We start from the raw sequence: 14,581 nt of genomic DNA, 5'->3' as shown, positions 1-14,581 counted from the left end.
TCTCGGAAGGTACCGGAAGCAGCCAACAAATATACCAGCTCCAAGTAAATATGTTCGGTCAAGCGTCAAAATGCATAAAACCATGGGTTTAATAAAATGAAATAGTTTAGGTAACCTCTTTTGCTTCTTCATATAAGAACACTGAACCAAAAACCACACGAAAAAAATGAAATGGGATAAGCGGAAATACGAAAGAGCAAATATTTACACTTTTCAGCAAACCTGCAAATCTATACCTATAAAAGTGAATTTCTGTCTGTCAGTCAGGCGTCTGTATGTTTTTAATCATTTTTTTTAAATTTTCTGTTGCTTTTTATTTACATCTGTCTAACTATTTTAGGGTGTTTTGTCGTGTTTTCGATGTTGTTGGCTTTCCATCGTATTTTCGTTGTTTTTTCAACGTCTTTTTCTCGCTCGTTTTTATGCTCGTTTTGCCATCTTTACGGGTCACAATTCTGTCATCTGTTCGTCGTTTTGTGACTCCGTTTTTGCATTTTTCGTCACTTTTATCAACGGGGTTTTACCGTTGTTGGCGGCATTTTAAGCGCTGTTGAGTTTTTAGCACTCAAAATCGATCAGTGTTTCGTGCTTGGATTTTTGGATTTTGTGGAATGACCTTCATTATTTTCCCGTACGCAGTCCTGCGCTTAAAAGCTGAAAAACTTCGTCTTCAATATGATACAGTTCCAGTTTTAGCTTGGTTCTCGTGACTAGCCTAACACATACCCATGGCCTGCCTTGGTTTGTTCATCTGCCAGGCAGTGATGCCAGATCTACTGATTTATTTCAAAGAGAAATTTATTTATTTATTTGCAAAGAGATGACAAAAAGCCGACGAAAGAACGACAAAAAGGCAGTAAACAGGCAACAAAAAGATGTCGAAAGAACGTTAAAAAAGTCAGTAAAAAACCCGATGGGAACATGACGAAAAGATAATGACAAATAGGCGAAAAGTGTAAAAAGACAGAAGACGACAAAAATACGATGAAAAAATGCCGAAAAAAAAACGCACAAAGCACAATCAACCAAAAACACCATAAAGGACGATAAAATATGACAACAAATCGCTCGGAAGAAACAAAGAAACGATGCAGAGAAGACGAAAATACGATGAAAAGATGGCAAAACAAACAACAAAAATAACAAAAAAAAAAACACGCCTGACAAAGAGAAGGAAAACACAAGAAAGGTGAAGAAGGCCTCAATAAGGCGTCCAAACAAACAAATACGAGAAAAAGATGTTTAGCAGTGTTAAAAACAGTGCGTTTAACAGTGTTAAACGACGGAAATAACATGAAAATACGACGAAGAGGACGAAAACAGCAATAAAAAAAACACGACAAATATGGCAAAAAGTCGTCAAAAAAACAAAACAAAAAGGAAGACGAGAAAAGGTGCTGAAAAGACCGAAACACCAACAACAAAAATGACGACAAAAACGATAAGAAAACGTCAAAAAAAAGCGAAGAAAGCATAAACGGATTGACAATGTGATGTAAAGATGGCGAGCCGCGCATGAAAAGACGATAAAAATACGACGGAGAGATGGCAAAAAGACGGACGAAAACGCGTCGAAACAACTACGAAAAGATCACGAAAAAGCAACATAGAACGATAAAATGGAAAGAACGATGAAAAGGCGGTGTAAAGATGACGAAAAACCGATGAAAATCGAAGACGGTAGACGACAAAAATATGACGAAAAGACACCGAAAAACGCCAATAAAGCGACAAAGAATGTCGACAAGAGAGAGAGAGAGAGAGAGAGAACCGACGAAAAAGTTAAAAAATAGATGCAGAAAATGCGACGAAGAGACAACGACAGCGACATGAAATGCTAAAGCAGACGACAAATGAGGACAAAACGACGACATTCCGAGCAACCAAAAACGCAACAAAAGTCAATAAAAATTAAAACCAACCAAATCACTGGAAAAAGACAAAAAGGGGATGCAAAGATGCCACCAAGGCAGATGTTGAAAAGAACGAACCACTGAACCAAAAAACCACACGAACAAAATGAAATGGGAAAAGCGGAAATGGGAAATAGCAAACACTTACAACACAAGTTTCTGCGGAAGGCCGCAAATCTCTAGGACATTTCCTTACAAAGTTATCGCTAATTTAGGCTAATTGGCTAAAATGGGGCAACTGGGTATATCAAATTAGTGCTTCACCTTGAAGCTTAGGTCAAATACTACACCTTTGCATAAATGTCGCTTGCCTTCACACACCCATATGAGAGTACGACAACCAAATGTTTTATGCATTTTGTGTACGCCATTAGCTTAATTCACGCACACTGTTAAACCGTTTTATGAAACACAAAAAAGTGAATTTGTAGTTTGCAGTTCTAGAAAGGAAAACAATTCGTTCACAGAGCTTGCTAAAGATTGAAGCGATCATTTTGATATGTGAAGACTTTGTAGGCCATATGATTATCTATGTTCAGATAAAAATTCACCAATTTCTGAGATGGCCTTTTTTCGATTTTTAGTTTTTAAAATGCTCTTTTTTCAGTGTAGATTTCCAGTTTCCAGATATTTTCTCCAGTATTTTTTTATGAAAATTCAGAGGCTTTTCTAAACGTTACCCATAGATCTTTTTTTGCAGGCCCTTTAGTTTTCGAGTTATATCTTCTATACATATAAAAGTGAGCGTGAGCATGTTTGTATGTATGTTCCACCATAAGTCCAGAACGCCTTGACCGATCTCCACCAAACTTGGCAAACATATTCCTTGATATAAGGGAATCAGCACTGGGGGGGTTGATAAGAGGGACAGGGGGCGGCCATAACTCCGAAATGACTGGGCGACTCTTCATCAAACATAACATAACATAAGGGAATCAGTACTAAAGGGGTTGACAAAAGGGAGGGGGGATTCATAACAGTGGGGAGGCCCTAACTCTGAAACGCCTGGATGGTTCTTCATCACACTTGGTACACTAGACATATAGAGTTGTGCAAATAACTTTGAGAAAAGAGGGGGTTCCACCGAAGAACAATATATGGTAAAGCAAGACCTTTGTTTAGCTGCCATTATAGTGATTTTCATAGAGCAAACCAATGCATACCCGGAAAAAAAATAACCATAACACGAAGCTATAAATTATGGTAACAGTAGGATACAAAATACAGTAAAAACAATAAAAGTTATCGTCCGAAAAGATAACCAAACTATCAAACTTATTGTTGTCCACCATAACTTTCATGGTTTCCAGAGATTTTACCATAAAAATGACGGGTTGTTGAGTATCTTAACAATAAAAAAATCTAGTTTTTCGCTAACCAAAATTTTCATTTACAGTAAAATTTATCGTCCTTTTATGGAAATTTTTTTAGGTGAAAAAATCAAATACTATTAAAAAAGGCAATAAATTTATGATGAAACTAGCTGACCCGACAAACTTCGTATTGCCACAAATTAACCTGTGTTGTACATAAATCATGAATCTCGGATGATCTTTGTCACAATCTCGAGTTTTGCAAGCCCCCCAGTGGGCGGCGCTTCCGACGGCGGATCACCGGCAACACTCGCGACCGTCTCGTCCTGAATGATCTAGTGTTACTATAGATAGTTTTTGTGGTCTTGTATTGACTAATGTTTTATGGAAGAGTCTCGAATTTCTCGAGTTCGATTAGTTTTTGAGTTTCGCAAAAATTTTTGTTTTATTTGTATGAGAGTCCATATCCCCCTACCACAGGGGTGAGAGGTAACTATCGTAAAATAAATTCAAGACTCCAACATCTCCCACATGCCAAATTTGGTTTCATTTGCTTGATTAGTTCTCAAGTTATAAGGAAATTTGAATTTCATTTGTATGGGAGCTCCCCTCTTAAAAGGGGAAGGGGTTGTAATTCACCATAGAAAAAATTTCTGCCATCTAAAACTCCCACATGCCAAATTTGGTTCCATTTGATTGATTAGTTCTCGAGATAAGAGGAAATTTGCATTTCATTTGTATGGAAGCCCACCCTCTTAAAGGGGAGATGGGCCATAACTCGCTTTCTAAAGAAGAGAGGCGTCTCAATTCACCATAGAAAAAAATCTTGCGTCCAAAACCACTTACCACCACAGGGGTGAGAGGTCTCTAACTATCGTAAAATAAATTCAAGACTCCAAAATCTACCACATGCCAAATTTGGTTCCATTTGCTTGATTAGTTCTCGAATTCTGAAGAAATTTGTATTTCATTTGTGTAGAAGCACCCCCTCTTAAAGTTGGGAGGGGTCCCAATCCACCATAGAAAATATTTTTGCCTCCAGAAACCTCCACATGCCAAATTTGGTTCTATTTGCTTGATTACTTTTCGAGTTATGAGGAAATTTGAATTTCATTTGTATAGGAGCCCCCCCTCCTAAAGTGAGTAGCGGTCCCAATTCATCATGGAAAAAATTTTTGTCTCCAAAAACACCCACGTGCAAAATTTGGTTCCATTTGCTTGATTAGTTCTCGAGTTATGAGGAAATTTGTATTTCGTTTGTATAGGACCCCCCCTCTTTTCAGGTTGGAGGGGTCCTAATTCACCATAGAAAATATTCTTGCCCTCGAAAACTTTCACATGCCAAATTTGGTTTCATTTGCTTGATTAATTCTCGATTTATGAGGAAATTTGTATTTCGTTTGTATAGGAGCCCCCCCTCTTAAAGAGGGGAGGGGTTCTAATTCACCATAGAAAATATTCATGCCCTCGAAAACTTTCACATGCCAAATTTGGTTCCATTTGCTTGATTAATTTTCGAGTTATGAGGAAATTTGCATTTCATTTATATAGGAGCCCCCCTTCCTAAAGTGGGGAGGGGTCCTAATTCACCATAGAAAAAAAATTTGTCTCCAAAAACACCCACGTGCCAAATTTTGTTCCATTTTCTTGATTAGTTCTCGAGTTATGAGGAAATTTGTATTTCGTTTTGTATTTCGTTTGTATAGGAGCCTCCCCTCTTAAAGTGGGGAGGGGTCCTTATTTACCATAGTAAATATTCTTGCCCTCGAAAACTTTTACATGCCAAATTTTGTTCCATTTGCTTGACTAGTTCTTCAGTTATGAGGAAATTTATATTTCATGTGTATAGGATCCCCCCTCCTAAAACGGGGAGGGGTCCCAATTCATCACAGAAAAAATTTTTGTCTCCAAAAACACCCACATGCCAAATTTGGTTCCATTTGCTTAATTACTTCTCGAGTTATGAGGAAAATTGTTTCTTTGGTACAGGAGCCCCCCTCCCCCTCTTAAAGTGCGGAGGGGTCCTAATTTACTATAGAAAATATTCTTGCCCTCGAAAACCTTCACATGCCAAATTTGGTTCCGTTTGCTTGATTAGTTCTCGAGTTATGAGGAAATTTGTATGGAAGCCCCCCCTTTTAAAGAGGAGAGGAGTTCTAATTCCCCTTATAAAGAGGGGAGGGGTCTCAATTTACCATAGAATAAGTTCTTGTCACCGAAAACACCCACATGCCAAATTTTGTTCTATTTGCTTGATTAGTTGTCGAGTTATGCAGAAATTTGTGTTTCATTTGTATGGGAGCCCCCCCTCTTAGTGGGGGGAGGGGTTTTTAACCATCATTAAAACCTTTCCTGGCCCCAAAAAACCTCTACGTGCATATTTTCATGACGATTGGTTCAGTAGTTTTCGATTCTATAAGGAACATACGGACAGACAGACAGAAATCCTTCTTTATAGGTATAGATATGGCCAATTCTATAGCGTAAAATAAAAAAAAAATATTAATAAAATTTGAATTTGAGGCACTTGTACAATAAATTTACCATAAGTTTCAATGTTCACAATAAAAACTGTTGTTGATGTATTGTTTCTACTACAAAATTTATTTTAAATTTTTTTCCGGGTAATTAGCTACGCGACAGAAGAGGAAGCTGCCTGCGAAAGAATCGACTAGTAGGGAGACGAGGAACGTGAGTATGAATGTATGGCTCGTCATAGCTCCGGAACTTCACTGGACTTAACTTCTTCGTTAAACGTCGTTTGTCAAACACATGTCTTTTTGGCATAAAAGAATCAGCGCAGGGGGGGTTGACAAAAAAAGGAGTTGGTCCCTTACAAGGGGAAAGAAAGGTTCAAATGGGTAAAGGGGTGCGTTTCTCTTGCAATTGGAACGATAGCAGTTGTACAAGTTGCTGCATTGACAAAGGGAAGGTTTAAAAACGGGTTTTTGTCGATTTATAGGGATTACCGAGAAGAAGTCAGATTTACAAGCGGCTGGGAGACAACATGAGGGAAACTGACAAACAGAGTAGACACATTAAAATGAAAAAAGGGTTTTGTTTTTCAGCATTATGAGAATTTTCGTTACAATAACAGATGTACAAGTGTACCTAACAGACTCGGAAACTACTGAACCGATCGCCGTGAAAATTTGTATGCATAGGTTTTTAGGGCCGGGGGAGGTTCTTATGATGGTTAAAACCCCTCCTCCATCTACGAGGGGGGGGGGCATACAAATGAAACACACATTTCTGAATAGCCCCAGAACTAATCAACCAAATTGAACCAAATTTGGCATGTGGGGGTTTTAGGAGGCAGCAATTTTTTCTATGGTGAATTAGGACCCCTCGACCAGTTAAGAGGGGAGGGGGGTCCCCTACACATGAAATACAAATTTCCACATAACTCGAGAACTAATCAAGCAAATGGAACTTAATTTGGCATGTGAGGGTTTCCGAAAGCAGATTTTTTTGCTATGCTTGTTTGAGATCTCTTCCCCATCTGAAGAGGGGGACATAACTTGACAACTTATCAAGTAAATGGACCCCAAATTTGGCATGTAAGGGTTTTTGGAGGCATGATATTTTTCTATGACGGTTTGAGACCTCTCCCTTCTCTTTTCGCTTTTCTTTGATTTTTATTGTAATCTTTGCGCTGTCTTTTGGCATCGTTTCATCGATTTGTTGCTGTTGCCTTTTCTTCTATTTCTGTAATTTTCGTTGCCTTTTTGTCGTCTTTTCGTGTATTTTGTCACCTTTTTGAAGGGTTTTGATTGTTTTTTTTGCCATACTGTTTTTGTCCCTGTTTCACCATCTTTTTTCGACTGTTTTTTTATAATCATTTCGTCATTTTATTGTTGTCTTTTCGTCTTCCCTTTGTCCTCTCTTTGTTTCCTTCTTTTCGTATGCGTCGTCTTATTGTTATCTCTCTGCCGTATTTCTGTTGTCTTTTCATGGTCTTTTTGTCATCATTTCAACGTATTTTTGTCGTCTATTCATTTTTTGAAGTCTGCTTTTTTACTTTGACACTTTTAAACGTTATTACGTTAACGTTTTTTGTTGCTGTTTTGGCTTCTTGCCGTCATCGTATTGTTTTTCCGACGCCTTTTCGTCGCATTGTTGTCATCTCTCTGTCGTATTTTTGTTTCTGCTTTGGGCCGTTTTTTCGATTGTATTGTTGACTTCTTGTCATCGACTTTTGTCGTCGTTTCGACGTTTTTTGTTGTCACTTTTTCACTTTATTGACAATTTTCAGCCATTCTGTAGGTTGTCAAGACAACAAAAGAGTCGAGAAGAAATTTAAACTATCAACCCACCGCGCACCAACTTCTTGGTCAAAGTAAGCCATCGGTTTGATCGGTTTGATGTGCAAACAGCCAGGCGGCAATCAAGGTTGCTATTGAAATGTGAATCCATTTTACACACCAAACCAACATTGCACAAAACACAAAGCAGCTTACACGGCGGGAATAATAATATTTTTGCGCGCCGAATACTTTATGCGCCATATGCCAGTAGCTTGACCAGTACCAGTACTGGAGAGGGAGAGAGTGCTTTAAAATGCTTCTCACGCTTTTGGGTTGAAATTACTCCAGGGTCCAGGGTAAAGCGCAAAAAAAGAAAACAAAACTATGCAATAAATCACACACACACAGTGGAGCCTTGAGCCACTTTGGTTAGTAAATCGTCGAAAAAAGTAATGAAAGAAAAAAAAACAAAATTTTTCACTCAACCAGCCAGACAGGAGAAGTGTGAGTTAACTGCTTAACTCTGACCCCGTTTAGGTGCCTTCGAACGTTAATTCCCCAGGTCGGTAGGGTTCTCTATCGACCAACCTGTCGGTCAATCCGCGCTAGAATTCCTGCTGTAATCGGGCTCCCTCCCCGTAATAGGGGGGAGGTGGGGCTTTCAAAACATTTTACATTTTACAGTCAAGACAACAGGAGGAGGGTCGATAGGTCTCTGAAAGGAGGTCAGCGTTCAAAAACGTTTTAATTTTGGGCTTTTCCCTTCGCTACGCGTATCGGCCGCTTATGAAACGGAACCCCCGAAAAACAAGGTGCTAATCGATCTCTCTTTGGCTCTGGCTCTGGCTCTGGGCGGCGGCACGTGAGCACCGCTAAAGGTCAGAAGTTTGCCTAACGGAAATTGTCCATTTCCCGGAGGGAAAATTTCCGCATTTCGGTTTGTTGGGTGTCACTCTACTCCGCCGTCGTTCGGCTTCGATTGGATCGAACGATTGATCGATCCGGCTCAATTGATAGTGCGAATTAATTGAGCTCCCTCCCCACTTTCCACCTTTTTATGCGTGATCCGATAGAAGACCATTACCGGTAGATGGTATAATCAACTTTAAATACACAGGAAAAAGAGCTCGCCAGCAAGAAGCAAGCCATCAAATAAAACCGGGTTACGTAAATGGGCAGCCAGCCAGCCGAGGCGATGCGATGCGACGACGGGGCTTTCGAATTGCCTTTTTAGCTTACCCCAGAGCTTTTTGGTCGAATTTAACGCGCCAATAAAAAGCAGATAAAACAATTAAAGAAAAAGAGCTTCCCCCCGCGCCCCCAACGCCTTCGGGTGTGTTTTTTAAAGTAGTTTTTTGCTTTATTTCTTTCTTTCACTTACCTACTTCCTGCTCAGGTTTTTCGCACTTTCGAAACTGAAAAATTAGTCATATGTGCGTTACGGTACGGAGCTAGATTTTAATTAAGATCACATGCTTGCATACCTTGCACGACTTTGCTGGGGGAAAATCCGTAATTTTATCACCGAAGAAAGGGTTACACGTTTCAAAATTAATTTAATTGTAAAGTTCGGTCAAATTTTAAACCGGCATTTATGTTACACACTAGCTGACCCGACAAACTTCGTATTGCCACAAATTAAACTGTGTTGTACATAAATCGTGAATCTCGGATGACCTTTGTCACAATCTTGAGTTTTGCAAGTTTCTGGGGAGTTCATGGGTGTTTTAATATACAAGCTTTCCTCACAGTAAAGTAGAAAACAACTCCCCCCATTGCTCAGCCTGATAAAATAGCATTTAAATAGTCGCCATCATTATAAACCATTTCGCCGAATACCATTTTGCGGAACACAAATTCTCGGTTGACCATAACGCGGAATATAGAGTTTCGCAGTATATCATTTCACGAAAAACCTTACGCGAGATGTACCATTTCACGAAAAATCTTTTCGTAGAAAGTACCATTTCGCAGGGGTGACCCAACTGAAGGAAAGTAATAGAGGTCAGTAGATCTGTGGCCGGCTCGCGCTGAATCAATATTGATAGTTTTTGGTGGTCTTGTTATTGACTAATGTTTTATGAAAGAGTCTAAAATTTCTCGAATTCGATTAGTTTTTCAGTTACGCAAAAATTTCACTTGCACTTTGATCGTTCTTATTCAACAAGATTGCATTTATTCGAAATACGAGTCTGATAGTTATAATCTCAATGGGAAATAGGGAAAGGTAGAGTCTTTCGCCTCACAGATCATTGAAGCAGGTCTAGATCCGAGGATTGAACCCCGGTCAAGTCATGTCGGACGACCAACAACGGCGGCATAAAATAAATGAAGAAATAAAAAAAATGTAGACGCACCTTAAGAAATGCGCGGTCCAGTTTCTCTAATGGCGCGCGCAAAGAATTTGCACCCAAAGCAAAAGCCCAATTAAATTGGCCTCTTCCGCATGCCTTGTGACTCGGAGAACCGAATAAACATATAAACGTTTCTGATTCCGAAAAATTAGGGACAATAATATGAGGAAATTAGAACAAAAACAAGACAAATTTGAGATAAAACTAAAGCAAAATACCCTACTCCAAATTTAACTAAAATTACAGTAAATTCAGCACTCACAAGATCTGGACTGAATTGCTACAAAATTAGAACAAATTTTTTTAAAAAGCTGAAGCCACACTAATTGAGACAATAATTATATCAAAACAGAACTGTGAGACAAAACAGAAACAAAATTAAAGCGAAATTGGACAAAAAGCAACTTGAAACATTGATTGGACAAAACTAAAACTAAAACAGAATTACATTTTCTGGCTTTCAGAAGCGTTTTTCGTCCACTTCCTGGTCTGGAAGCGTTATTTGGTTATTTGGACACTTTCAGTCTTACAGCACCGCTTTTTCCATTCCCGCTCTCTAAAGCGATTTGCGATCCGTTTTCGGCCTTAAGTAGTATCTCTCGGCTATTTTCTAGCCCTTTGAAGAAGTTTTACAGCAACTTTCTGGCTTTTGAAAATAAGCGTAGACCATTTCCTAAATTTCCGAAGCGGTTTTTGGCCATTCTATAATTTTTATAAGCACGTTCTGGGAAATTTTTTAAGCTTTAGAAGGGTTTTTTTTTTGGCAATTTTGTGACCCTCACACAAGCATTTTTCGGCCATTTTCTATCATTTAGAAGCGTTTTTCGACCGCTTACTGGCCTTTAGAAGCCCTGTTTTCCTCTCTCTCTCTCTCTCTCTCTCTCTCTCTCTCTCTCTCTCTCTCTCTCTCTCTCTCTCTCTCTCTCTCTCTCTCTCTCTCTCTCTCTCTCTCTCTTTCTCTTTCTGAAGGTTTTTCGATCCATTTTCGGTCTTTAAAAGCGTTTCTCGGTTATTTTCTAGCTATTTGAAGACGCTTTTCGGATTTCTGACTTTAGAAAAAGTTTTTTGGTTATTTATCGTACTGATTTCGACTGTGGATGATATTTGGGTTGGTTATTTGATTATTTTCTGATTTTCAGAAGCGGCTTTTGGCCATTCTATAGATTTTAGAAACGCCTTTCGTAATTTTTTTGGCCTTTTGGCGTTTTTGGCAATTTTTTTACCTTCAAAGGCACATCTCGGCCAATTTCTGGCAATTCAGAAGCATTGGTCGGTCATTTTTTGGCCTACGGCAGAGATTAGGACACATATTGCTAAAATTAAATCCAAATATAAGCAAAATAAATAATACAAATTGAAAAAATATACGTCGCTTTTTACACGGTTTTTTTTACGCGGTTTGTTTTTAACGGGACTATTTTTACGCGAATTTCGGAATTTACGCGGTTTTTTTTGCGAATTTCGGAATTTACGCGCTTTTTTTACACTCAAGTCTTTTTTTACACGGTTTGTTTTTTCGATTACTCAAGAACGGTACAACTGAGGGACCATTTACAACTACGTGACAAAGGGCGGGCCTCTCCCAAATGTATTGAGATATAAATGAATGGTCCCTAAATTGCCCTGTTCTTAATAATCGAAAAAACAAACCGTGTAAAAAAAGTACTTGAGTGTACGCGGTTTTGATTTACGCGGGACGTATCCTTCGCGTAAAAAGCGACTTGAGTGTATATAAATTGAAAATAATTAATGCAAAATTATTCTCAGAATATATTAAATAGATGAAAATAATGACAAATTTAAAACATACGTAAGATAAAACTGGGACAGAATTGTGATAATATAAGAACAAAATAGGACTCAACAAACAAAGGATAAATTCAGGATAAAACTTCTTCAAATTCTGGGCAAGATCAGGACATTCATTCCAACCTTTTTATTTAAAGCTATCAAATGAGTTTCAGCAAATAAGGATTAAAAAAGGAAAATTTTAGAGCTTATAAGTCATCGTTTCACGGATTTTGCAGATGAATGCAAATGCAGATGAATGCAGATGAATACTGCATATTCTGTAAAGCCTAATGGAGAGTTCATACTACATAGAATAAATGAGTCCTGTTCACACATATATGTATATTTAAAAACGTTTTCATTCAAAAAATTTAACTATTTGTTTTAAAATCCATCAGTAGGGGAATGTCGTCGTGGTTGGGCCATCTTTTGGTTCACAAATCTCACTTCAAAAGAAACTTTGGAAATTTGACAAAGGTCTAAATACAAAGGTCTAAATACGAACTATTAATAAGACCTTTGTAGAATTTCCGAAGTTTCTTTTGAAATGAGATTTGTGGACTAAAAGATGGCCCAACCACGACGACATTCCCCTACGTTAATTTTCTATTTCCCGAATAAATTTTCTATTTGATTTTTTTTTCATGTGACGTCACTTAACTTCATACCCCCCTCCCCTCCCCCCTTCGTCACAAATCGTCAACCCCCCCTCCCCCCTATAAGCGTGACGAACTTGATGGATGCCCCCTAAGCCTCTTATGACATCCTGTCAGAGACTTGGTTTTTGGTACAGACATAAGCCTCGTATATAAATAGACTAGATTTAAGATTGGATTTTGAACCCGATTCGGAGCATATTTCGATCGAATATGGGAATTAAGTTGGGACCTATTTTGCACCTAATTTGGGACCTGAATGAGGGCTTAATTCGGGACTTGATTTATGACTGGGTTTCGAAACTGATTTGGTACTGGACGAGGGACCTGTTTTGGGGCATTTGATTTGAGACCGCGTTTTAGGACCTGATTTGATACTTGTTTTGGAGAACTAATTTGCAACCTAGTTTAGGTCTAATTTTTTGACTTGCAATAAGGTAAGACTGGGTTTGAAACCCGATTTGAGACCTGTTTTGCAACATTTTTAGATAAAATTTGGAACTTGATTCAAGATAGGTTCTTGGACCTAATTAGAAACTTAAGTTGAAGCTTGCTTTAGGTCTTATTTTGAGACTTAATTTAATACTGCGTTTGGAATCTGATTTGGGTTGGAACCAGATTTCGGACCTGATTTGGAACATCTTTGGACCAACTATGGTACATGTTTTGAACCTAATTTAGAACAGGGGTTGAGGCCTGCTCTGGGACATATTTTGTACTTAATTTTGGTCCTGATTTATATATAATTTTCGAACTTAATTCAAGAAGAAGCAACTAGAAGCAAATTTGGGACTTGGGTTGCGGCCTGATTTGGAACATTTCTGGAACACATATGGGACCTAATTTGGGATTAATTTTGGGAATAATTGGTCTATTGTTATATCACCCGGGTGTTTGCTGTATAAGTACCTTAAACTAGCTCTAGTATTTTTCCTGAAAAAGTGTGATAACGTTATTTGCTTTTATCTACCAATCTGAAGCTCTGGTACTGTTCTACAAATCGTTCTTTGGCGTAAAACACTCTTATCTCTTTTAGCTTCTTTCCGATTTAATCTTAAACGTAACGTGTTAAGTATTGAATTGGAATCTGAAAACTGAACGAATTCGTATATCACGCATAGCACACTAGATCCCTGCGTGCGACGGATACAGTTGAACAACAACAACAACAACAGCAACAACAATGCACAGTAGTCCAAAAAGGCGAAAAGTGGAATTTTTTTCCTAGTGTCTTTCGTTTTCATGTTACCATTTATATCCTTAATCTAAAACTGTCAAAAGTTAGTCATCGCTTAATATAATGGAAATAAAAAAATAACTTTTTTGTGCTAGGAAATATAGTCATAGTTTCTTCGGCAAAGTTGTAAATATTGTAAAAACAAGCTACTTTGCTGAAGAAATACAATTTCTATCTTTATCGAGTGCTGAACTATAGGACATATTGTTTAAAACTTCTTTAAAAATTGGTTTTTCATAATTAGCTTTTATTAGTTGCATTTTATAAGAATACAATGTACTGGACAATTATCGATGCTCTCAAAATACACCTTTTTGTAGAAAACCGCATATCTCTTGGACCTTTACTTGCTGAGTTATCGCATATTCTTGCTCCAAATTTCCATAGCATCACGAGACCATGGGGTCAAATGGGGCAAGCGGATTTATGAAATCAGCGCTTCATTTTAAAGCTTAAGTCGAGTACTACAAACTTGTATGGGTTCCGCTTGTCCCCAACCACCCAAATAAGAGTACGGCAAGCATACGTTTCACGTGTTTCGCGTTCGCTAAAGGCTCGATACTCGTACATTTTTTTTTGTGTTAGTAGATAGATACATGGTTTCTTCGGCAAAGTTATGGAAAATATAATTTAAAGCTTGAATATGCGACAACTTAGCAAGTAAAGGTCCAAGAGATTTGCGGTCTTCTACAAAAACGTGTAGTTTGAGTGCTTCGATAATCGCCTAGAACATTGTATTCTTGTAAAATGCAACTAAGAAAAGCTAAGTATGAAAAACTAACTTTTAAAGCAGTTTTAAAGAATATGTCCTATAGTTCAGCACTCGATAAAGATAGGAACTTTTGTTTTTGAGCAAAGTTGCTTGTTTTTATATTGTTTACAACTTTGTCGAAGAAACTATGTCTAGATTTCCTAACACAAAAAAGTTATTTTTTTTATTTTCTTAATAGTAAGCGATGACTAAATTTTAAAAGTTTTAAATTAAGGGGGATATTCATACGAACAAAAGTGCTGAAAACCATAAATGGTAAAATGAAAACAAAACACACAGGAAAAAAGTTCCACTTTTC

General features: G+C 38.0%; 1 protein-coding gene across 1 annotated transcript in view; it reads right to left on the bottom strand.

Moving 5' to 3' along the window:
• Nucleotides 1-14,581, bottom strand: part of LOC128732346 (uncharacterized) — a 174,921-nt gene that overhangs the window by 88,091 nt on the left and 72,249 nt on the right. The window lies entirely within an intron of this gene.

The sequence above is a fragment of the Sabethes cyaneus genome, chromosome 1 (genome assembly GCF_943734655.1).
Source record: "Sabethes cyaneus chromosome 1, idSabCyanKW18_F2, whole genome shotgun sequence".
Taxonomy (NCBI): domain Eukaryota; kingdom Metazoa; phylum Arthropoda; class Insecta; order Diptera; family Culicidae; genus Sabethes; species Sabethes cyaneus.
This window is presented reverse-complemented; position numbering and strand designations above follow the sequence as displayed.